This window comes from Monopterus albus, unplaced genomic scaffold, assembly GCF_001952655.1.
Source record: "Monopterus albus unplaced genomic scaffold, M_albus_1.0 scaffold128.1, whole genome shotgun sequence".
NCBI lineage: Eukaryota > Metazoa > Chordata > Actinopteri > Synbranchiformes > Synbranchidae > Monopterus > Monopterus albus.
The window spans coordinates 1,398,481-1,423,764 of NW_018128008.1; positions in this window are offsets into that span (position 1 = coordinate 1,398,481).

Here is a 25,284-nt window from a genome sequence, read left to right on the forward strand (position 1 = left end):
ACTAGTACACTTCTCCTCCATTCCTCAGGCATCTTTTCACTCTCTAACATCCTGTTGAATCAACTAGATAGAAACTCCATTGCTGTCTCTCCTAGACACTTCCACACCTCTACAGGTATGTCATCTGGACCAATAGCCTTTCTACTCTTCATCCTACTCAGAGCCTTCCTCACCTCATCCTTTCTAATCTTTGCTACTTCCTGCTCTACAATATTCACCTCTTCCCCCCTTCTTTCCCTCTCATTTTCCTCCTTCACCAGTTCCTCAGAATACTCCTTCCATCTTCTCTGCACACTCTCCTCACTTGTTAGCACCTATCCATCTCTGTCTTTAATCGCCCTTATCTGTTGCACATCCTTCCCATCTCTATCTCTGTCTCGCTAATCTGTACAAGTCCTTCTCACCTTCCCTAAACTGGCATACAACTCAACATATGCTTTCTGTTTGGCCATTGCCACCTCCCTCTTCACTCTATGCTGCAATTTTTTGTAATTCTGTCTACTGTCCTTAATCCTTTCTACGTCCCACTTCTTTATAGCTAGCCTCTTCCTCTGAATGCTGTCCTGTACTTCCTCGTTCCACCACCATGTTTCCTTATCTTCTTTCCTTCTTCCAGATGACACACCTAGCACCTTCCTACCTGTCTCCCTGATCACTTCTGCTGTAGTTTCCCAGTCATCTGGAAGTTATTCCTGACCCCCCAAAGCCTGTCTCAACGTCTGCCTGAATTCCTCCCAACATTCTTCCTTTTGCAACTTCCACCACTTGGTCTTCTTTACTGCCTTTTCTCTCCTCTTCCTCCTGACCACCAGAGTAATCCTACACCACCATCCGATGTTGTCTGGCTACACTTTCTCCTACCACCACTTTGCAGTAAATAATGTCTCTCAGATTCCCTCTTCTACATAGAATGTGGTCTACCTGCATACTCCTACCTCCATTCTTATATGTAACTCTATGTTCCTCCCTCTTCTGGAAATAGGTGTTAACTACAGCTATTTCCATCCTCTTAGCGAAGTCCACCACCATCTGTCCTTCTAGGTTCCTTCCCTTAACACCAAACCTGCCCATCACCTCCTCATCACCTTTGTTCCCCTCACCAACGACATTACTTCCTGTTTTTGTTTTCACCTTATTTTCGGTCTTTTTATATTCTTCATCACTCACATTAGTTTCACCTGCTTCGTTATCATTTGCACCTGTTTACACCTCTATTTAGGCAGCGTCCTCCCACAAGGACGCTGCCAGATTGTTCTAGACCCCAGCTCTGACTTCCCAGCATTTACTTCGGTTTTGGTATTTTGTGTTTTTGATCTCGGACTTTTACCTCGGACTATTCTATTCTGCCTCGCCCTCTTGTTACGGACCGCCACGGTGTATGATTATCGGACTTTCTCTTTTGGACAACGAACTTTGGATTCCCCTGGATGTATGTGTTTGCTGGCTCTGACCTGGGACTGATACCGACCGTGAGTTTTGTGTTTCACCTTGTCTTGTATGGTTTGTTCTCTTATTAAGAGTTCAACACTTCCTCGTCTGGCCTTTTAATTGAGTTCACCAAACACTTTATGGCCACATTACGTGCGTCATTTCTGACAAGACCTGCCCATCACCTCCTCATTACCTTTGTTCCCCTCACCAACATGCCCGTTGAAGTCTGCCCAAATCACCACTCTCTCCCCTCTGGGAATACTATCCATCACCTCATCTAACTCACTCCAGAATCTCTCCTTCTCTTCTAACTCACACCCTACTTGTGGAGCATAACCACTGACTACATTCAACATTACCCCTTCAATTTCCAACTTCAAACTGATCACCCTGTCTGACACTCTTTTCACCTCTATAACATTCCTCACAAAGTCCTCCTTCAGGATGACTCCTACCCCATAAGTCATTTTTTTTCATTTGATGCTTGACAAAACAGTCCCAACCCATGGTCTACTTATAGATGTATTTATTAGCTTTCAGTTGTAATCACACAGTCCCCAGTCATGTCGATCGATCTGTTGAAATGCGGACTCAATAGCTACTGTGATATCACTTCATATCATTTTATTTTGTGAGACAAAATGGTCTTGCATGTCAAAATCTAAACTTTGTTTTTCTGATGGAGTGATAATTCCTAAAGCCACTAGAGGACTTTGTCATCCATCCATCCATCCATTTTCGTCCGCTTATCCGGGACCGGGTCGCGGGGGCAGCAGTCTAAGCAAAGATGCCCAGACCTCCCTCTCTCCAGACACTTCCTCCAGCTCCTCCGGGGGAACTGACACAACCCTCTTTATTTATCTGGGCTTGGGACTGGCACAGAAGTCACTGGCTTGCAACCCCTGTGAAGGGCAGGTATTCAAGCTAAAAAGAAGGGCATCCCTCCCACTGACTGATAAAAAATAAAGTTACCTACAGATGTGTATCCTTAATGTGTATACTTGTGTAGATACCCATACATACTGTATATTAGATTTGCACACCCAACTGCTCTTACTGTGTTAACAAGCAGAACTTAAAATAAAGCACGGCCAAAATTTTTGCTCAACTGCCCCCTCAGGTGAACGTCTAGATGAAATACTGTAATGCATCTGGGATTCCTGTTTCTCTGCTGACTTACATTAATAGGTGTGTCTCAATTAAATTATTTTGACCTTTTGGTAAAATAAAATGCCACTGATCTTATTATTCTGAATGGTAGATAGAGGCAGGAGGGATATATGACATGCCTTTGTCATGACACGTAATTCGACTTCGATAGAGCTTAAATATTTGCTTTGCAAATGTATTCCTGGTATTAAGTTTAGTGTGGTTGCTGTAGTATACATATAAATTAATGAAACTTCTTCAGGCCCAGGTGCTATTCATACCTTATGTTTTAAGACTCAGAGCAAATATTACAAATAATGTTTGCAATAGGTTTGCGTGATGTAAAAATAATTGAATGGCACCCATACTGTGCCTGGTCACCTTGGTCTGCAAATATATGATGCAGAGGCTTTTTCAAAGACTTGACAGTGAGAGGATTAGCCTTTAACAAGAAAATTAATACACAGGATGAAGAAAAGGATCACTGCAGCTTGGATTTTTATACATGACATCACAGTTGAGACAACCAGTACCAATTTGACAGAGATTTTCACTTCCATACATATTCATTGAGTGAACATACAGGAGGCAGACCCATAGATCAACCAGGAATGAGGTCATAGTATTATAATAGGAAGACAGAAGACAGCAGAAGGGCATTAGGAAGTTGAGAGATCACAGTTTTCTGACTGCAGCATCTCCTCGGGGTGAAAGTGGATCGTTTTACTCTGGGCATTTAGCCAGGAAGCAGCACCAAGCACAAAAAGCAAGATGGATGGCCTCTGATTATTCATGACCCAGTGGTAGCTTATTATCAATCATATCACCCTGCACATTTGAGTTTGTTGTGGTGAATAAAAAGAAATTATTTTACATGAACAAATTCCCTGACAATTAATACAAATCATGAAAAACTTATCTGAGGAAAAATGTGTAATATAAGCACCTGAGATTCCTGAGAGCACCTTCCATAATCATACTGAATGCTAATATGAGATTCAAACTGATGAATTGTGTCTGTAGTTATCATGTAGTGTCATTACTGATTAATGTATGCTCTGAAGTACAATATTATTTTTGTAAAAAAAAGAAAAACTGTGGCTCTTTATCACTGCTTTAGCTAATTATGCTTCTTTTGTAACAAGATTTCCTACAAATGCGTATAAGGAAAAGTGGGGTTATGTGCCAGAAGATGCATGCATGTCTTAGTTTAAATGTTCCATTAGGCTTTAGCTAAAGGATGATGAGAGTCCTCATTAGTCCTCACCCTGACATGCCAACTCTTATGGGTATCCCTGCCATCAAGGCTCTCTAAACTGTCTTTAAATAAGGCAAGAGCCTTGTAGAAGCAAAAAGTTGAAATTATGAGCAATGTCTGAAAACTGTTCATGAAAAAAAAGTGTTGTAAGATTACTTTGCTAAGATATAAACCTTAACCGAGTCATTCTTTTCTTTTAATCCAAAACAGTTTTGGATTTGAATGTCATTTCGTTGACAAAGTAATCATCTATTGAAGCCGACAAAGACTTAAAGATTAATCTGTAACGTGCTCCCAGTAAAATAGATGTATCTGGTTCTATTTCACCCTCTTAATTGGAAACTGATCTGCACAATGGCAGCTATCATGAAGATGTCTGTGGAAGAGGATTACCTTTCAAATATTATCAAATTTCATTAGGATTAGCAGGATTCTCCGAGTCATCCAGAGTACAAATGTGTCATCATCGAGGGTGCTTGCCTGGCATCGAGGTGGGAGCATTAAAACACTGTGGTTTAGGATACATCAGTGTGCATTACCTTCTATTAGCTTAAGGCTGAAAAGGGAGATCTGTTTGCTTGCCTGTTTCTTTGTGAAAATGAAAGAGCTTGGTCTTTTTGTGTTCAGGAGCTATTAGAACGTCACAAATTCTTGGAAAGAAATACATCAACACTGCAGTCCACCCATTTTAAAGCTTGACCCTAAATTCTCTCCTGATAGCACTTTTGTTTAACATAAAATAAATGTTGATACACATAATTTCCCAGTCTGAAGAAAGGTTGAAATGAGTGGTGCCTCCTTACACCTGTGTAACATTTGAACCATCAACAAGAAACACTGATTTCTGTGTTTGAAGGAATTCAGGTGAATCAATCAGTCAGGCAGGCTACAGATAGCATAGACCTCTCAGATCATCCTCTCATCAATAAAGGAGCACGACTTTACCCGTGGAACATTGGCTATAACCTGGATGTGACTGCTGCGTTCTCTCTTTGGTGAAGCACTGCGGTAATGAGTACAGCAGAAAGACTTAATGAAATGAGATCACTCACCACATTTAATCTCCATAAGTGTTACTATAGGCTGAAATTGTGAGAGTATAAATTCTCATGAAAATAATTTTAAGAAGTCACGTCTGCACTGCAGAATACAGACCTTAAATTTGAACCGAGACACATTTCAGATGTATATTCTGACAATAAAGTATAACCTAATCTAAATTAGTCTGTAGTCCTTGTGGAAAGGAATATTGCTTTTTCACTTTTAAAGTGTGTGAATATTTTAATATGTTTTACATTTTTTGTTTTGTTATTTACAAAAGTCAGTGCTGTTTGTTTTTTTTTTATCAAAATGGGCTACTAAAGATAATATTTTTTGGAATGTGGTGTGTGTGTGTGTGCCTCTGTATTACTTACATCATGAGGACCGAAATCTGTTAACACATTCACGCTGTGGGGACTCAGCCATCCTTGTGGGCACCAGAAGCTAGTCCCCACAAGGAAATCACTGAATTTTAGGGTGGCAACATGGCTTAGGAACATTCACTCACTGGAGGGTGAGTGTGCGAAGAATCAGACCCAGAGGCTGACTTCAGTGCAAGTGAATTTATTTGTGCTATACAGACTATATACGTACAGTGGCAGTGAGAAGACAATGAGTTATTGTATAGCCAGGTGTCGACCAGCTAGCAAACAGTCCATGGAAGGAAGAGATGAGGTAGGCCTAACACTAGGGTCACTCCTGGGCTGGCCGGTGGAGGTGGAGTGCAGCTGAGGAGACAGAGTAGAAACAGGCGGCAAGCAGATGGAGTCTGCTGACTGTGTACCAACCTGGCTGGTGGAGGCTAGAAGGGTGGTGAGGTGTAATGGTCCGGAGGTAGCTGTCCGTGGGGATGGCAGAGAGGAGTAACAGAGTGGGTTAACACGAGGAAAACAAAAACTGGATATCAAAATACACACTAAGACAAAGAAGAGAGTGGTGCTGGCTGTTGGCCTGAGAGCATCGATGAACTGGCAAGGGAGAGGAATGTGAGCCGGATATAAGAAGAGTGTGAAACTAAGTGAATGCAGCTGGTGATGATTAGGGAATGTGTGCAAGAAGGAGTGAACAGCGACCGTAAACCAATAGAGTGAGGCAGGTGCAGCCAAGCAAACCTGACAACATGGTTTAGTGTTAGGATGAGGTTGGTGTTAGGTTAGGTGTTAGGCAAGTAGTGGTTATGATTAAAGTTAGGATAAGTCTGGAGGAAATGAATATAAGTCAATGTAAAGTCCCCACAAGGAATGAAAACATGTGTGTGTGTTGAGGGGGAACAGTGGGGTTCTGGGGGGCAGCATCAGGATTGGTCTGATATGTAGAAGCTCCCTCATAAGCAGTAATGGCAGAACATTGGCAGAATAGATGACAGAACCAATTGTGAGGGCACTCACCACATACTGTAGATGTTGGTGTCAACCACTATGGCGGCAATGACATTCATGGCAGAGCCAGCTGAGATTCATGGTGGTGATGTCCATGGCAAAGCTGCCCAGGAGAGTGGCAGTGAATGTGGGACCTCTCTGGACAGCCTAGTCTCACATGAAAATATAAAGTAGCTATGTTGGTCCACAGCATAAAATGTAGTAGTGAAATTAAAAAAATAATGGGGGGAGGGGGGGTGACTGTGGGTCATTTGGATCGGTCGTCTCCCAACTGGAGGGTTGGTGGTTCGAGTGACGGTGCCTGCAGTCCACATGTCGAAGTGTCCTTGGGCAAGACACTGAACCCCCACAGTGTCCCTGATGGTTAGAGCCATCGGTTGAGTTGGAGCCGCAGATGGCTACCTCAGTTCTATAACGGAAACAAATTCCTTGTGTGTGTAACATGCTTGGCCAAATAAAGGTGATTATTATTTTTCGTGAAGATAGTGGCTGGGGTGGATGGGTGGGTCCAACAAACACCTGAATTTCACACACACCAGATATCGAATCCTGTGTTGGATGTTGCGCAACATTGCACTTTTCATTAGATAGTGTTTTAACTGAACCCAGGAGCTTTCCCTAAGCATGTAGTAGCTGTGCCTAAACTTAACCATGTAGAACCAGGGTTTTCAACCCGTGGTCCATGGAGGTACTGTAGGTGGTCTGTGACCATGCATTCAATAATGTAATTTGACCTCTCCAGAGAACATCGCTGGTTTGAGAGAGGAGTTAAGGAAGCTATTTTTGTAAAAAAATAGAACACCCCTCACTAAATAGGGGTGGTGGACTAAGACTAACTTGTCATCCATCTACAATCCTGTTTTGAGATCTCTGCCCAAACATGCCCACCAGGACAATAGGCGTCGGTCGACAGGGGAGGATTCAAAGACAGGTAACAACTCTCACTAATACTGGGCTATAACAACTCAGTCGTTAGGGGACATTGTTGACGTTCAAAGGACTGAAACACCACCGAGGAGGATAAATACCTCCGACTCAACGCCAGTCGGGCAGAACTGATTAAGCCTCTTGGATGAGAGGTGAAACGTCTTCGACCTAGAAACCTAGTCCAGTTGATTTTTTCTAAGTTTTTTTTTTCAGTGACACTATGTAGTGATGAAGCCAGAGCTATGAGTGGCAGCCAGACTGGACTGTTTGTGCATGTGTGGAAAGCAGTCCCGAGTATCATTTGGACAAGTTGCATGATTTGTTGAGAGTCCCTAGCCTCTAAAGAGCTAAGCACTGAGCTCAGCAGTGTGTTTGTTACTGTTGTACAGACTTTAAACCTCATAAAACAAAAGGTATTAAATACACACCTGTTTGTGAAGACTTAGGAAATGAACACAACTCTTTACTTTACCACTTGGAAGTGAGATGGCACGGTACTAGCCCAGGTGTTTGAATTGCATGGTGCTGTCCATGATTTTTATGCGAGCAGAACTACATTGAACTGGCTGCTAATGACAGACACTGGTTAACCAATCTGGCTCATCTGTTCTTGCAGCGCTTAATAACAGCTCCATCTATGGGAGAGATGCAAACATCTTAGAGCTGTATGAAGCAAGTGGAGTGGTAACCTGGCTATGTTGCCATCAGTTGAAGAATATTTTGACAGCACTGACATTAACATAGTTGAAAACCAGTTAATTGAAGTGATTAAAGTGTTTCCTAAGTCAAGTGAATTTAAGAAGATTGAGGTCAAATTGTGTTAATTTATTTTAGTTCATATTCTACTGCTGCCCACTCATATTCACATTATCAAAGATACCCTGCTACCTACTTAATTGTTGTGTCTGAAATAGCTCGGGGTGGAATGACAAGGCTGTCCTTTTCTTTACTCCAGTGTCTTGAAGTGACTGTTTGCAGTGGAACAGTGTGACAAGGATGAATTGTTCAACACTGATCTCACATTTAACATTACAAGCCTAGGAAGCCAAAGGTGCATTGTGTCTAAAACAGAAGAGTACATTCAGTGACAGCAAACTTCCAACTTGTCCATGAACAAACACATTCTTAGCTGGTTACAAAAAGCAGTGTTTTATAGCTTGTGGAAAAGGATTATGTGTTATTTGGCAGAATGTGAATAACTTTAATTTCATCCTCTTGCTATTAGTAAAGCATGCTCTACAACTATTTAGTGTTCCTCAATTACATAAAGCTACAATAAGGATTAAAGCAACAATACGTATTTTTTATATTAAATAAACAGCTGACTGACTTATAAGGTGAATGGGATCTCTGCTATTGCCACTGTGTGTCTGGATCTGTTACTGCACTATGTAACTTTGGTTGTGGAGATCTCTTGCCAGAACTGCGTAATGCCCAGCAGTAGTAACACCCTCCTTAAACAATCAAGGTGAAATTACATCATGAGGATAATGAGTGATTTTGAAATTTTGCACAACTTCAGTGAGAAGTGAAAGAGAAGATACAATTGAACCTAGTCTTTAAGAGCTTTGTATGTTAGGAGAAGGAATTGTTTTCTATTCTGGATTTTACAGGGAGCCATTGGAGAGAAGTTAATATGGGGGAAATATGAGCTCACTTTCTAGTTCCTGTCTACACTGAAGCTGAAGATGGCATGCAGGAGATTCCAGAGCTGATGTGAGATGCATGGGAGAATCTTGAATTATCTGTTTAATTATCCAATTAAAAGTCAGTTTTGGTTCTAAAGTTTTAGTTAATCTTTGGCAATACTGTATTATACTGGTTGGTTGTTTTTATTAAGCATCACATGCCACATACTTGTAATTAATCACTATATTTATAGGGATGACAGTGCATTTTGTAATTTAGAGGACTTGTTGAAGAAGCAGCAAAGTCAGTTATTTTATCTCAAGCTAGTAGTTCATCTACAGCATCACTGTGGCAGCCTGTAGGGAATGAACATTATGTATATTGCAGTAATGGCATGTCATCAATTTATTATGATTTAACATTCACCCATACTTGACTTGGCTAAATCTCTCTGCAATCTCTTTGCAACGTTTTTACTGCTTTGACCCAGTCTTTGACACATGCATTTCTTTTCTCACAACAGCAGACCACTTCTGAGGGCACTTAAGAATAAATAACTTGTAATCAGGAACCTGAAACATGGCTAACCTATTAGTTAAATACATTCAGAGGAGAATACACAAGAGATCAGCTAAATCAGATCCACTGCACTAATAAAAAGAGGAACTGTGACTTGCCAGGTGAGTGGAGTACTTAACATGGGTCTTTGTGCATGAATAAACAGAATGATGGTTCACTCTGTGTACAGTTAAAATCAACTCTCAAGTCCTGCCATTCATTTTGACTTTCATTTTCAATTTCCTTCACAATTTGGTTCACTTAATGCCCATAACCTTTGCTGCCAGTGTAGCTTTGAACATTGTCTGATTTTATGTTACCTTTCTCAATTAAAGTACCATAAAACCTTTAATATAATGCATTAATAATCAAAATGAGTAATGATGTAGTTTTTTCTGCTCCTCTGATGGCTAATTGATGCCTTTTGTGACTCTGGAGGCAGACTACATGGCCCCTGAGCTAAAATCATTGTTCATTTTTATAAGTGATTAACACTTGGCAAACGGTGGGAAAGAAAATTTGCTGCAGATTATCAGGTTTTCTAATAACAAACCTTATCTCCAGAATAACCAAAGTTATGTGTAAAGTCCCTGGTTCTGGATGTTCTGGCTCTAGATCTTTAAAGTGGACATTTAGGAGTGGTAATATGAAATTCTGAGTCCAGAGACTTAGTGAGGGCAAGGGAGGGAGAGTGAGGGCTATGGTTGAAATAAGAGCACCTGCAGAAGTAGATGTGCACTGGCATACCTTTTGTTGTGAATATATATTGACATTTCACTCTCGAGTGAATGAGCAGGTCCTGGCCCTTGGCCCTCAATGTGGGTGCAGTGCCACAAAGCAAATTAAAGGCAGCTCAGTGGAAAAGAGAAAATGGACATAGCCTCTCTGTTGGACTGTTTGTTTTCTCAGGACTGATAGCCAGCAAGCCAACAACATAGTTTATATGCTACATAAATATAGTCACTTTTTAGCTATTAGTGATCAGCTAAGTACTTTATTATATCACTTATAACAGTATCTACCCAGTCCTATGTCCATACACTACAGTCTGATCTTCCATCAATGTGGTGGACTAACCGTTTTTGGACCATCCATGTGGTAAACAGGAACTTTTCAGAAAGGTATTAAATCAAGTTTATGGACTATCCATTCTCTCAGAGCATTATTTGGTTGACAGAGGCAGTCAACATACTTTAAACATCACAAACAATCATTATAAAGTGTTTTGAGAGAGTGACGCTAGTCACATTCAGAGCAGTGTACCGGACACCCTGGACCCCCTGCAGTATGCCTACCGACCCAACAGGGCCACCTCAGATGCCATCGCGGCTGCACTCCACTATTCCATTTCTCACCTGGAAAATGGAGACTCCTACATCAGGATACTCTTCATTGACTAGAGCTCCACCTTCAACACAATTGTCCCCACAAACTGTCCACACTGGGTCTGCACCCCACCCTCTGTGACTGGCTCCTGGACTTTCTGACTGGCAAGCCCCAGACTGTCAGGATTGGCAATAGGACTTCAGCCAGCATTACCACGAACATTGGCACCCCACAGGGATGTCTTCAGTCCCATCCTCTACACCCTGTTCACCCATGACTCTGTTGCCTCCCACAAAGACAACATCATCCTAAAGTTTGTGGATGATACCGCAGTGATAGGGGTTGAGGAGATCCTCAAAGTATTCCTTCCACTGTCCGACAATGTCCCCAGTCGAGGTCAGCAACTGCCCACCTCCACTGTAAAAAGTTTTGGCAGGGCACTGCTTCCTCCTCCTGAGGCGCCGGATGGTTTGCCAGAATTTCTTCGAGGCAAACCGATAGTCCCTCTCCATGGCCTCACCGAACTCCTCCCAGACACGGGTTTTTGCCTCCACAACCACCCGGGCTGCAGCCTGCTTGGCCTGCCGGTACCCGTCAGCTGCCTCAGGAGTTCCACAAGCTAAACGGGCTTGAAAGGACTCCTTCAGCTTGACAGCATCTCTTACCTCCGGTGTCCACCACCAGGTTCGGGGATTGCCACCACGACAGGCACTGGAGACCTTACAGCCACAGCTCTGAATGGCTGCATTGGCAATGGAGGTGGAGAACATGGTCCACTCGGACTCAATGTCTCCAGTCTCCCTGGGATCTGGTCGAAGCTCTGCCGAAGGTGGGAGGTGGGATTGAAGGATCTCCCGGACAGGGGGTTCTGCCAAATGCTCCCAACAGACCCTCACAGTATGTTTGGGTCTGCCGAATCTGTCCAGCTTCCTCCCCTGCCATCGGATCCAACTCACCACCAGGTGGTGATCAGTTGACAGCTCCGCCCCTCTCTTCACCTGAGTGTCCAAGACATACGGCCGGAGGTCAGATGAAACAACCACAAAGTCGATCATAGACCTCCGGCCTAGGGTGTCCCCTTATGCTTGAACATGGTGTATCTCTGTCGTCACCCACGTGAGCATTGAAGTCCCCCAGTAGAACGACGGAGTCCCCAGTCAGAGCGCTTTCCAGCACCCCTCCCAGAGACTCCAAGAAGGCCGGGTACTCTGCACTGCCATTCGGCCCATAGGCAAAAAACGACAGTGAGACCTACCCCCGATCCGAAGGCACAGGGAAACGGCCATCTCATTCACCGGGGTAAACTCCAACATATGGCGGCTAAGCTGGGGGGCTATAAGCAAGCCCACACCAGCCCGCTGCCTCTTACCACGGGCAACTCCAGACTAGTGGAGAGTCCAGCCTCTCTCGAGGAGTATGGTTCCAGACCCCAAGCTATGCGTGGAGGCGAGTCCCACTATCTCTAGCTGGTACCGCTCAACCTCCTGCACAAGCTCGAGCTCCTTCCCCAACAGCGAGGTGACACTCCACATCCCCAGGGCTAGTCTCCATGTCCAGAGATCGAGTCGTCGGGGCTCTTGCCTTTGACTGCTGCCCGATCCACTGTGCACCAGCCCCTTACAAATCCTCCTGCAGGTGGTGGGCCAACGGGAGGACATCCCCACATCACTTGTTTGGGCTAAGCCCAGCTGGGCACCGTTGGAGGTGGCTTGGCCACCAGGTGCTCGCATTCAAGCCCCAACCCCAGGCCTGGCTCCAGGGTGGGGCCCCAGTTGCGCCATACCGGGTGATGTCCCGGTCCTTGATTTTAATATTGTCATAAGGGGTTCTTGAACTGACCTGTCACCTAGGACCGGTTTGCCTTGGGAGACCCTACCAGGGGCATATAGCCCCCGACAACATAGCACCTAGGATCATTCAGATACTCAAACCCCTCCACCACGATAAGGTAGCGGTTTAAGGAGGGGCATAAAGTCCATTTCCATTTATTTTAAAGAGCCACTCTTCCAATCTATACTACACATCAAATAGAAAAATTACTTTTACTGGCCTTATTCTGGCCTCTAGCTGACTGCCATAGTGGTATTGAACAGCTCAATTAGTGATACTGCATACTTGTTGTAGTATTGATGCAGCATCTTTAGGTGATTTTTAGACTCTTACACACTTAAAAAAAGGTGGTGGTCATGGTAAACTGAATCAAAAATAAAAATAATGAACACACACTATAAAGCCTACACGATATATTAGAACGGGGTGCCCAATACGTCGATCATGATCGACTGGTTGAATGCAAAGGTAGTGTTGGTAGATCGCGTACCATTCAAAAATAAATTAGATGTATCTGGCGTAAAACCCGTGCCAAATGTTAACATGCGAATGATCAGCGTGATGATTCGCTGTGGCGACCCCTAATGGGAAAAGCAGAAAGTGACAATCATTCATATATAGCCTATCATCCATCCTCCCTATGGCATTTGCTACTTGATTGATATGGGTATAAAATGAGTGGGGGAGCCAAATCAAGTAAGAAACCGAAAATGTACCTGAAAACATTCCATGCGGAATGGGAGGACTTTTTTTTCGCGACTTTAACTTTATATCTTTATTGTCATTGTACATTGTACAACGAAATTAAAATGCAATCCTTCGATAATAAAATAATCATAAATAATAAAAACCCAGCAAAATTACACACTCGCATCCATACACATCTGACTATTGCACGGCTCCCTTAAAAACACACAAAATGAATAAACCCATCTATCATTCAGTTTTTGAGATTTTAGCAGCATTTAAAGCAACAATAGCTCTCGGATAGAAGCTATTTCTTAATCTGTTTGTCCTTGCTTTAATTGTTCTGTATCTTCTCCCCGAAGGCAGCAGCTCAAACAGACAATGTTCAGGGTGTGATGGGTCCTGCAAAATGTTTTGTGCTTTTTTCAAGCAACGGGAACTGTACAGTTCTTCCAGAGATGGTAGGGGGCAGCCGATGATCTTCTGAGCTCTGGTGATAACTCTCTGGAGCGCTCTCCTGTCTGCAGCTGTGCAACTGGCAAACCAGGCACAGACACAGTATGTTAAAATGCTCTCTATCGTGCAGCGGTAGAAGGACACCAGCAGTTTCTCATTCAGATTGTTTCTCTTCAAAAGACTGAGAAAATACAATCTCTGCTGGGCCTTCTTTACCAAAGCAATGGTATTAGCGCCCCAAGTCAGGTGCTGCTCAAAGATGACGCCCAGGAACCCAAAAGCGGCCACCCTCTCCACCTGGACTCCATCGATGAACAGTGGCTTAATGTCTGTTTTATTCTTCCTAAAGTCCACCACCAGTTCCTTGGTCTTGGCGGTGTTGAGGATCAGGTTGTTTTCCTGACACCAGCCAGAAAGCACCTCTACCTCATCCCGGTACGCGGACTCATCATTCCAGGAGATAAGCCCCACGATAGTGGTGTCATCAGCGAACTTAATGATGGTGTTGCTGGGGTGGGTAGAGGTACAGTCTGGTGTATATAGGGTATAAAGCAGGGGACTCAGCACACAGCCCGGTGGGGAGCCGGTACTGAGAGTGAGGGCAGTCGACATATGAGAACCTACTCTAACCCTCTGCGGGCGGGCAGTCAAGAAATCCAGAATCCAATGGCATATGGAGCTGGAAAGTCCAAGAGCCTGTAGTTTGGACACAAGTCTGTGAGGGAGGATGGTGTTAAAGGCGGAACTAAAATCCACAAACAGCAGCCGCACATAGCTCCCCGGCTGCTCCAAATGAGACAGAGCAGTATGGAGAGTGGTGTTGATGGCATCCTCTGTAGATCTATTTGCCCGGTATGCAAACTGGTGGCTGTCAAGGTTAGATGGAAGACATGAGGTGATATAACTACGTACCAGTTTCTCGAAACACTTCATTTCACTTGACGTATATAAAAGTAGCAACACCACAGTGTAAAAATCAATTCTAAATGTTACTTAAGTAAAGCTACAAAAGGACCAGCATCAGAATATATGTGAAGTAGCAAACATAAAAGTATTGATTATACAGAATGGCACATTTCACTCGTGTTCATCACTTTAATGTCTCGGCTGGTAAAGGTGGCGTTAATGTTAACTACCTTATATACTTATAATGTGACGTACATTACATACTGCTGGGTAGCTGGTGATTTCCCCACCCGGGATCAATAAAGCCTTATGATTATATTGTATTTTGTTGATTCTGAAAAGTAACTGAAGTTATCAAATACTATTACAATTACAATTACAATTAATTAAAATGTACAATATCTGCCTCTAAAATGTTCTGAAGTACAGAACTTTAGTAAATATACTTAAAAACGGGCGAAGAAGAGGTTCAACTCCTCCGCCAGTGAAGGGTCCCCGTCGACAGCAGCGAGGTTTGATCTATGATTGGTTAAATGCTGTATCCCTTGCTACACCTGCCGCGTGTTATGTGTCCTAATATTATCCTCAATCCTCTGCTTGTAATGCAGTTTCGTTATATTCAAAGTGCGTTTGCTTGATCTACCAATCTACCATCATCATTCCGAAGAAGGGAAATGTGGAGCAGCACTTTCAGACTGTTCATAAAAACTACAACACTCATTCATACATATATTTTGTGTGTGTGTGTGTGCGTGTGTGTGTGTGTGTGTGTGTAGTATTTTTAGTGTAGGTCAGTCATTTTGACTTGGTCATTTGAAAAGTAGCTCGCAAGGTGAAAAAGTGTGGGCACCCCTGTATTAGAACATACTGATATTTTGATCCCCTACTCTTTTTAAATTCTACTCTTTTTAAATTCAAGTGAAATAGGTTACCATTGTCAAGCAAACATTTATGTGCTCACATCTAGTGTTGCTTTCGTCAACAAAAATTATGACTAAATGACGTCGTCAACAAACTTTTATCGCGTGACGAAAACGAGACGAGACGCAACGAAAATGCTGGTCATGTGACGATGGCTATAATTAAATATATAATGCAATATTGTTGACGATAAAAAACGAGACGAAATGTTATAACATTATTTCGTCACGTTTAGTCGTTTTATTATTATTATTTTGCAGTATTTCTGTTTCCTGTGTCTCGCTTCAGGGGCCGCATCAGACGCGTCGCACTGCACAGACGCAGGCGACATCACTTCCTTAACCACCACTCGCGGAATTATTGAGAAGACGACAACAAACAAAGTTAAGTCTGACACAGAGAAAGGGATCGATGGCCGGCCAGCCGGGGTTGGTCATTGGGAGAAAAAGAAGAAACGACATTTGGAAAAACTTTAATTACATAGAAGTGGAAAAGAAAACGGAATTTGTTGTGGAAAAAGATGGGGAGAAATGTGGCCACAAAATCACACAAAATGTGTACTCTTGAGTCTATAAGGTAACAATAATATAATAAAAATAACCTTGTTTGAAATGGGTTTGACTAAAAGAAACGTTTGGTTTCATCTATACTACTAGGTACTTATACTCTATAGACTGGGGTAAATAGAATTGCATTACTAAAAAGAGACTAAAATGCAATTTTCATTGACTAAAACTAGACTAAAATGTCATCAGTTTTCGTTGACTAAAACTAGACTAGACTAAAAAGAGTATGAATGTGACTAAAACTAATAAAAACTAAAATGACAGCTTCACACAAAAGACTAGACTAAAACTAAAATAAAAACAGGCCGCAAAAAACAACTATACTCACATCTCATATCTGATAGCAATCCTCAATCAGACATTATCAGCAATTTACACAGCTCTGCTTTAACAACATGGTGATTCTGAGAGTAACCTGCAATACATATACATATATCACATAGAAACAATCAAAAATATACATCTAACAAATAAACCATATCAAATATGCACAAGAACATATACAATTTTATACCAGAAAAAATAGAAACAATCTCTCTTATAAGATGTATCACCAAGGCTATATCTTTTAAAGCATGGCTAAAAAATAATGCTTCTGAATCAATCACAAATGTAAAATGTTCTAAACAGACATATCAGTACATCATTCCTAAGAGTATACCTTCTAAAGTATGATCCTAAAACGCAAATCTGTCAAAATTAAAGATGGGAAAATCATTCAAGAAACATGAGCTAAGTATAATTAACAATTTGGATCAATAAAATCCAAAATAACATTATTAAAGAACCAACACCTCTTATCTTAGTATCACTTCTTCATAAAAACCTATGAAATTGTGGATATTAATATACATTCACAAAAATGTCCCAACTCATATATCCAAATAGAAGTGCTGAAAAAGCATTACTATAAACATCAATATCTTATAAGAATATCATACCATAGAAATGGTCATGGTTTGGACTGAGCTTCCTGTTTTTTGTTAGTTCTCCCTGCCATAGCACCAAATCAGCCATTATTCATTCCACCTGTCGCTCATTACTACTTTCTAATGCTAGAAAATAATTGCTGAAAACGTGAAAAGACTGAGAACTCTGGAATGCTCAATTGTGGAGTTAGACTGTTTCATCATTTTTTTAGGTGGGTTGAAAGCATGACACGGTAACGTTATAAAGCCTGGAGCATACAGAAGCTCTGTCTGCATTTGTTTTTAGGGGCACTTATGAGACTGAGCACAGACGAAAATTTACAGCCAGTTATATTTTTAAAAGAAATAACTAATGCTGCTGCCTACGTATTAAACAATGACAAAAGTGAATGCATTGGAGCAGGTCTGAACCAACCATAGTCGGTGAAGGAATAGAGATGCAAGGAAAATAATAGCCACACAGTGGACCATGAACTTCCTACACTGGACAGAACACCACAGTTAGTTTTGTGCTGTTAACCTAACAAGCTTGCAGACTGTGGGCAAGGCTTAAATTTTCACTTCTCTGCAGGTTTACGCTTGCTTAGCAGGCAAGGCAATAGCCCCATTTAGGACTGAGACAATCCTGAATACATCTCAGAGACAGTTGGGGCACTTTTAATGGACACATTTAAATAACACATTTAAAGTGAGTACTTTAAATGCACATATGCAAAACCAACCTCTTAGTAACCACCCCTTTCCAGTCTTTTCTCTTGAAAACTAAACCACAATGTTTGAAAAACACCTCCAGTAAAGCACAAATGTTACCTTTATGTGGTTTTAATGAGTGTTTTTGGTGTTTTCTCCTTGTTCTGGTATGCCAAGCAACAACTTGACCAATACTGCCCCTAGTGGTTAGGAGAGATACCAACTTCAACTGGTCTAGTAAGAAAGAGCCCAACCACCAGAGAACGTTAAACCTGTTTAGGGGGTACTAAAACACTGTTTCATTGTGAGTGTTACTTGTTTTGTTTGCAAGATCCAGCAGTTGCAGTATTTTATTTTATACTATACCATAAAAGGACTGCTACTGACTGCTGCATGATCTTTTGTTTTGGAATTGTACAACTCATTAATTCGATGCCAGTCACAACTGATGCCATTTTTCATATGCTTAGGTTATGGATGGCTACTCTTATTTTAATAAAGAAGGAAAGTAGGAGCATTTTAAGTTACAATTAAAGGAAAATCATGCAAAACATACTTAATAAAACTACTGCAGTACATCACTCAAAACAAATAAATAATAATAATGTACTTTTTCATTATTTCTGTGGCTATCAAATAAAGAGCATTGTTCCATCTGACAAGTAGTTACCAAATGTTAATTCTGAATGTACATGTACATCCAGTTCTCTCGAGAAGCCATTGTTCACATGAGGTTGAGAAATTGTCAAAGCAGATGTCAGTGTTGTGTCTTACACCCATCCTCTAGACCTAATTGTTCACGCAGGGTTTAGTGGATTTGACTTTGACTCTACAAGCTAACCTGCCAGTTAGCCAGTAAACCATTTAGCTGCTGTATTAATTTAGGAGATTGATATTCTCATAATGTAGAGCCTCTACTGCAGCATTACTCACAGTGATAAGTGACTAATTAATGACTACCAACCTATGTTGTGGCAGTTCATTCCACTGACAGATTGTGGTCAACCTTGTTTGAGAAGTCAGCCAAAGAGAAAAGTTTATTAGTAAAGCCATATTAATTAATAAGTTAGAGAACATTTAATCTACTGTCTTTTGCATGATCTCATTTTATCATATAAACCCTGATGACAAAAAAGCAATACTTCAGCAGATTTGCTGCTGGATGTTTTACAATTACATATAATGGATATTCAGATCCCCAAACATATATTGCTCAAAATTGTCACTGGTGAGTTATGGTTGGCTTGGACAGTAGGTGAGTAAGGTAGAGTTTGAGCTAAGGGGAGGAGGGAGTGGCTGGTCTCCCCTTGGACCAGCATATTACCTTTCTTTTCTTGGTGGGAGCTCTCAGGATAAAGAAAGTCTCCAATTTTGAATAACTGTATGTCCATCTCAGTTTGAAGGCACTCAGACACTGGATACTTGTTCATAGAAAAACCCAAGTTGAGGGAAACTGGGGATTATTATTGAAGTCACGTAAGGCTAATCATTTAGTGTACCTAGGAGTGAATAAGCAGCCAGTTTGGATGTTACCAAATACAGATTGAAGGAGAACTGCAGGGTATGTATGTAGCTTTCTGCAGTCAGACAGATTTCCAGCTTTAATAAAACTGTTCATTCCTGCAAGGAAAAACATTAGCATCTCTCACCCACAGATACTTCTCTCATCTGTGAAGCTGTGTCCTTTGACTTCCTGCATGTATGAATCTGTCACTGATGGTCCCGACTTTATAAACCTGCTCAGCCTTTTGCAAATGATACCCAGTGTAAAAACAACAGTTATAGTGCTAGAATAACTTCTACTATCTAAGTGAAGGTTCATTGTATTAGGCAAACAATATGAAACCATTTGCTCTGTTACTTGGTTCAAAATTGCCCCAATCATAACTTTTACCACAGCAATAAAGAAGATTTTTATTACTCTATAACACAGTGGCTTCAGACAGTAATCAGACTCCCCATTTCTTCATGTTTTATGATGTTGTTGATTAAATTTTCAATGAATAAAATTGCCGGTGCCATAAATTATTCTATGCTCAATAATTCATAATGAAAAAGTTAAAACATGTTTTGAAAAATATTAAATTTGCTAGTTTACTAAAACACAACTGAAATCTCTGATTTATCTCTATAGTCAGTTCCCACTGACTTTTAATTTTTAATTGTCTAGAATGTGACTGGACTTAACTAGAATGTCCACCTGTGGCAAACTGAATTGACTGGATACTTTGTAAAGAGGTGTTCATTACATTTAAAATATCAGTGGACAGGCAAATAAAGGCACTTTTAAAAATGCAATGGGGACTGGGTCACGAATGGAAATTCTGTACTGACTTTCAAATATCCTCCATAGGCATGGCAGGGAAGGTGACAGACAAGCGGTGCACTGAGAAGGAGCAGAGGAGAGAGTATCAGGACTGAGTCTAGAAATATTAGATCTTATATTTATAATTCTGGTATTGAATACAGCTGCAGATTCTCAACTTTCATTTGTGTCTAAATCATATACATTTGAGAACTCTTTATTTAATAATCTATCAATAGTTGAAAACAAACCTGAAAGTTATTTTTATTGTTATGAATAACATTTCAGAAATTTTTTTCTCATTTTTCTGATGTCTGACTTGTAGTTATACAGTACCTATAAAAAGTATTTACCCCCCTGGATGTTTTACCCTTTTATTGCTTTTATAAATCAATCATGGTCAAAATAATTTGGCTTGAAGAATGGTGTAAAGTTGCAGTGTCCAGATGTGCAAGCCTGATTGAGACCTATCCAAGATTCAGTACTGTAATTGCAGCCAAAGGTGCATCTACTAAATACTGACTTGAAGGGGAAGAATATTTATCCAAACACTTATTTCCCATTACGTATTTTTATTTAATTGACATTACTTTGTAGAAACCTGTTTTCACTTTGACATTAAAGATGTTTTGTTTGTTTTTTTGTCAAAAAAGCCCAATTATATTGAGTGATTTATATACTGCTCAAAAAAATAAAGGGAACACAACATAGTTGAATGTCTTATTTTTGTGTTCCCTTTATTTTTTTGAGCAGTGTATATTGATTATAAATGGGTAAACATTCAAGGGGGTGAATATTTGTACAGGGTGTCTACTCTATACTCAAGTTAAATTTAAGACTTTTTAAGAACATTTTAATGCCACTTTAATTGAAATTTAAGACCAAATGTAAAATTACAGTACGAAAAGCAAAAATATTCCCTTTCCAGTTAAAGACTGATGTCAGTGAAATGAACAGTAAGGTAAAATGAAAAAAAAAAGAAAAAAAAAGTCTAAAAATGGTGGCCCTCTCTGAAAAGGACATTGCCCAAATGTGTTTGTGAAAACACAAAAATACCATCACTGTCCAAAACAGGGCTGCAAACAAACATTTCAAACTGGTGGCACTGGTGGCCCCAAGTTTCCCAGAGGGTCCCAGCAGTGCCAGATTTGGTGGTACCACCTCTGTTTTACATCATAATGCAAAGGAACCTGCTTTTTGGCAATGTCTGTGTTTGACTTCATGCACAGTTCAGCCTCTCACTCACCTGGCTAGTGCCACCTTATTTTCTAAAGTTACTGGTAGCCTACTACTTAAAGAAGGACTTGATGGTGGGTTTCAGCCACTGCTAACTTCAGACTGAGACTTTGCTAGCCATGAGCAGCGCACATATCTTTGATCCGTTCAGTCCACTCTGACTCCGATCTCCTTGGATTGTCTCTCCTTAGAACAGCTGTCTGTCAGCAGGAGGACCAGCACCTATTTTATGAATATGCACAGAACAACTTTGCAGTGCTATTCACTGGTATGATCAGACCTTTAGTCAAAGAACCTGTCCTCCTTGGCCCATTAATTTATTCATTAACTCATTCATTGATATTTCAGTATTTATCTTTCTTCTTAAATCCACAATCATTTACCATAAACTAATATTTAGAAACTTATTTTGTTGTGGGGGGCATTTTGATTCATTTCATAATTAAAGTTAGAGGCAGTCAAGTAAACAAAGCATCTCTGATCTACTTGATTTCAAACACACATCCCCACATGTGTACAGCTATCTTCTTGAGGACACTCACTGACATACTGTAGTGCATTCCCTTGCCCCTTACACTAACCTTCATAATCACAACTTAATATGTGCTGTATTTGTCATTCCATGAATACTGACAGTTGTTTTCTTAACGCATAGTGCCTAAGACACATATGTTTCCCAGTAAATCAGCCTTCAATAAATAAAGTGCTTACTAATCAAGAGCCCCATTAGGATCTGACAGTTTGCTAATTAATAACTCCCTAAAGTACAAGATATAGGTCTTTGGTGCAACACTCAACAGTCAGCATGGGAGGCAGCTGTCAACTCCCAACACCATGGAACATCATATTCATGGAAAACAAAATGTTTCTAGAATGGTTGATGAACTATAAACATTTTAATACATCTGCTGCACTTGGAAGAAGAATATGCTCCAAGCTAAGGCTTGAAATTGAAATTCCATGAAACAGCATAAACACTGACTATAACACCCAGTGTCTCACGAAACATAATTTATCATTTGTTTGTCATGATGACAAAATAATTGGTAGCAATTAAGGATAAGGATAATCACCTTTATTAGTCAAGTATGTTACAAGGAATTTGTTTCCGGTACAGAACCGATGGCAGCCTTCTGTGGCGCCACCTCAACCAATGGCTCTAACCATCGGGGGCAATGGGGGGGAAGTTCAGTGTCTTGCCCAAGGACACTTGGACACATGGACTGCAGGCACCAAGATTTAAACCTTCAACCTTCTGGTTGGGAGATGACTGCTCTACCCACCGTACCACTGTCGCCAAAACTACATATTTTACATTACAGGAGGCAAAACAGATTTTTTTGTGGGTTCCTATCCTGGGAAAGACATCTGATTGCATAAACAGTCATCTCAAGGTGAAAAGAAGCTGGACACAGTATGTAGGTAATTTTTGCATGTTACATAACTGTTACTCTAACACCTAGACATACTAGAAAAGTATAGACAGTGTTAAAGGGCTCAAGGAAGTTAATCAAACATGATACTCTCAGGATTATCAAATATTTTTTAACTGCAGTTCTCAAGGCCTGAGCACATAAAACACTTATTTGACTTAAGTGTCTCATCATTTTCTTCAGTGAACACATTTGGTTGACTCATTGTCACTGAATTCAATACAAAACTTCACTTGAAGCCAAATACTTCAGTTGTGACACTCTCCCTTGTATCTAATGTACAACACTTTGCCAAGGTCGCATGGTATCTGCTGCTGAATAACAAATAGTCTGACTGTTCTCAGCCTCACCTCAACAAGGGTGAACTTGCTCTTCACTATGAGCAAAAAGGAACTTTATGATGATACAGAACATAGGTGAGGAAAATAACTTCCACAAAGTAACTGGCTGTACAAGACTGGATGCGCTTCTCTGCTTCTTTGAATAGCAACTCAAAAAAAAAAAAAGCTGTAGCACTGCAACTTGCAATGTCACAGAGGCTGAGCGAAGAAGAAGATAAAAGATGCATGCCTCTGTGTGGTGGGCTAACAATCAAAAGCAACACTCACCTAGGGATATAAAAAAGTATATTATTGAATACACAATTGCTCAACGTGACTGTGTAAACAAACATCAGATAATCATTGCTGCTCTGAGGTTGCCAGTCAACAAAATTCATATCAATTAATGCTGGCATAAAATTCAGCAGAACTGAAATGATAGTTTGTCAGGGTAAATTATGCCACCTTTTACTTGCTAGCAGTGTGAGCGTTAATGTTTTTTAACCAGCCTGTTTTTAATATTTAAATTACAAATAAATCATGAGAAGCATAATTGAATCTCCCATACTTTATGTCATTACTATGTGATAACCAACCTGCAGCCCCACAGTGGTTGTTAGTTTTGAGTTTAGAGGGAAACATTCCAATATCTGCACTTCACAGAATGGAGTGCTTATTTTTAGTCATTAGTGTCTGAGTGTTTGGAGGATAGGGGTGAATTATCACTGCATCACACTGGGGCAATAATAGTACTGTGTCACCAACACAATGAGGCCCTCACAAAGCAATTTTTGTGTTTAGTTCAGTCCTACAATAGGGTCAGACAAAAATATCTTGCTTCCAGACACAGTAATTGTGCTGTTTTTGATGCTGAGACTCAAGGAAAGTTTTAAGGTAATAATGCCTACAAAAATGAAGTCACCTCTAATGTCAACTACATGTGGCTGCAGTGTGCTCTGGTTCTGTTATGGCTGCTGGAGGTGACTGCATATTCCACCATTATTATTTCCTTGCTCCACTATGATTATGTTGCTCAAGCTTTTTAGCTTCTTTGTGAATATACAAAGGCCTATATTTATGTAATGCATAACCACCAACTTTTTCCAAGTTTTTTTTTTTTTTTTTTGCTGGAAGACTGCCTCTTTGATGCTGCTGTTCTGATCTGTGTGTGTTAAAGTTATGAATTAGGGTCTGGGATAGGGAAATGAATATTTAATGTCTATGCTGTGTGAATGTGTTCCTGTGTTGGGTCCAGGCTGGGAAATCAAATCTATCTATGTGGGAAGGTTTGAATGCAGGCTATACATTTTTAGTTTTTAGAGGCGTGGAGTTCAAGCCAGCTATTGGTTTCTATTCATCTCTGTACAATATGAAAATAATTTGTAGTTCACTTGGAACATATTTGTCTTTTGTAAACCAAGACACTGAACACACACTGAGGTTGTTTAGGGCTGTAACTAACAGTGGTTATAAGATAAGAAGACTCTACTGTCATTGTACTGCTGTGCAAAACAAAGAGATGATGATGATATGAGTAGAAACTTCATGCTGTAGTGTTCATCAACATAACTCCAACAGTGTGGGCACAGAAAGCTGCACTGCCACTTATTTCTTCCTTAGATGGCAGGGAGGTGCATTCGTTTTATAGTTTGTGCAGTCCATAGGAGCGGTCATTAAAAACGCATCTATATTAAGCAGCAATAGCCACCACCTGGTGGTCGAACCAGGTACTACAGCAAACTACATCACATTTTATGACTGTTAACCCCGCGCTGTCGGTTAATATATTTTTAACCAATTACATTCAAAACAGCAATTAATCAATAATCGGTTAATCATTCCTAACATAAACATAGAGTTGTAAATTAAATAAGGGGTAGATTATGACAAATAACCTGTAGTACAGACAATAAAACAGGTTAAGATGGCGGCACGCATAGACACAGCACCGAAAAAGTTCTAACAATGGTTTTACCCATCAAATAATCTGCTGATTATTTTCCATGTAATCTACACACACTCTCTGTATTCTAGTACACATTACCTGTAGCTTGTATGTTTTAACCACTACAGGAGCTTGATAGCTAAAGGCTCTGCCTCCGATTCTTCTTCTGTGGACTCTAGGAACCGCAAGTAGACCTGCACTCTGAGTGAAGTGCTCTGTTGGGATGATAAGTCACTATGAGGTCTTTAAGATACAAGGGAGCCTTGTCATTAAAGGCTTTGTATGCAAGGAGAAGGATTTTAAATTCTAAATTTCTAAACTCTAAAATCTCTGGATTTTACAGGGAGCCAGTGGAGAGAAGC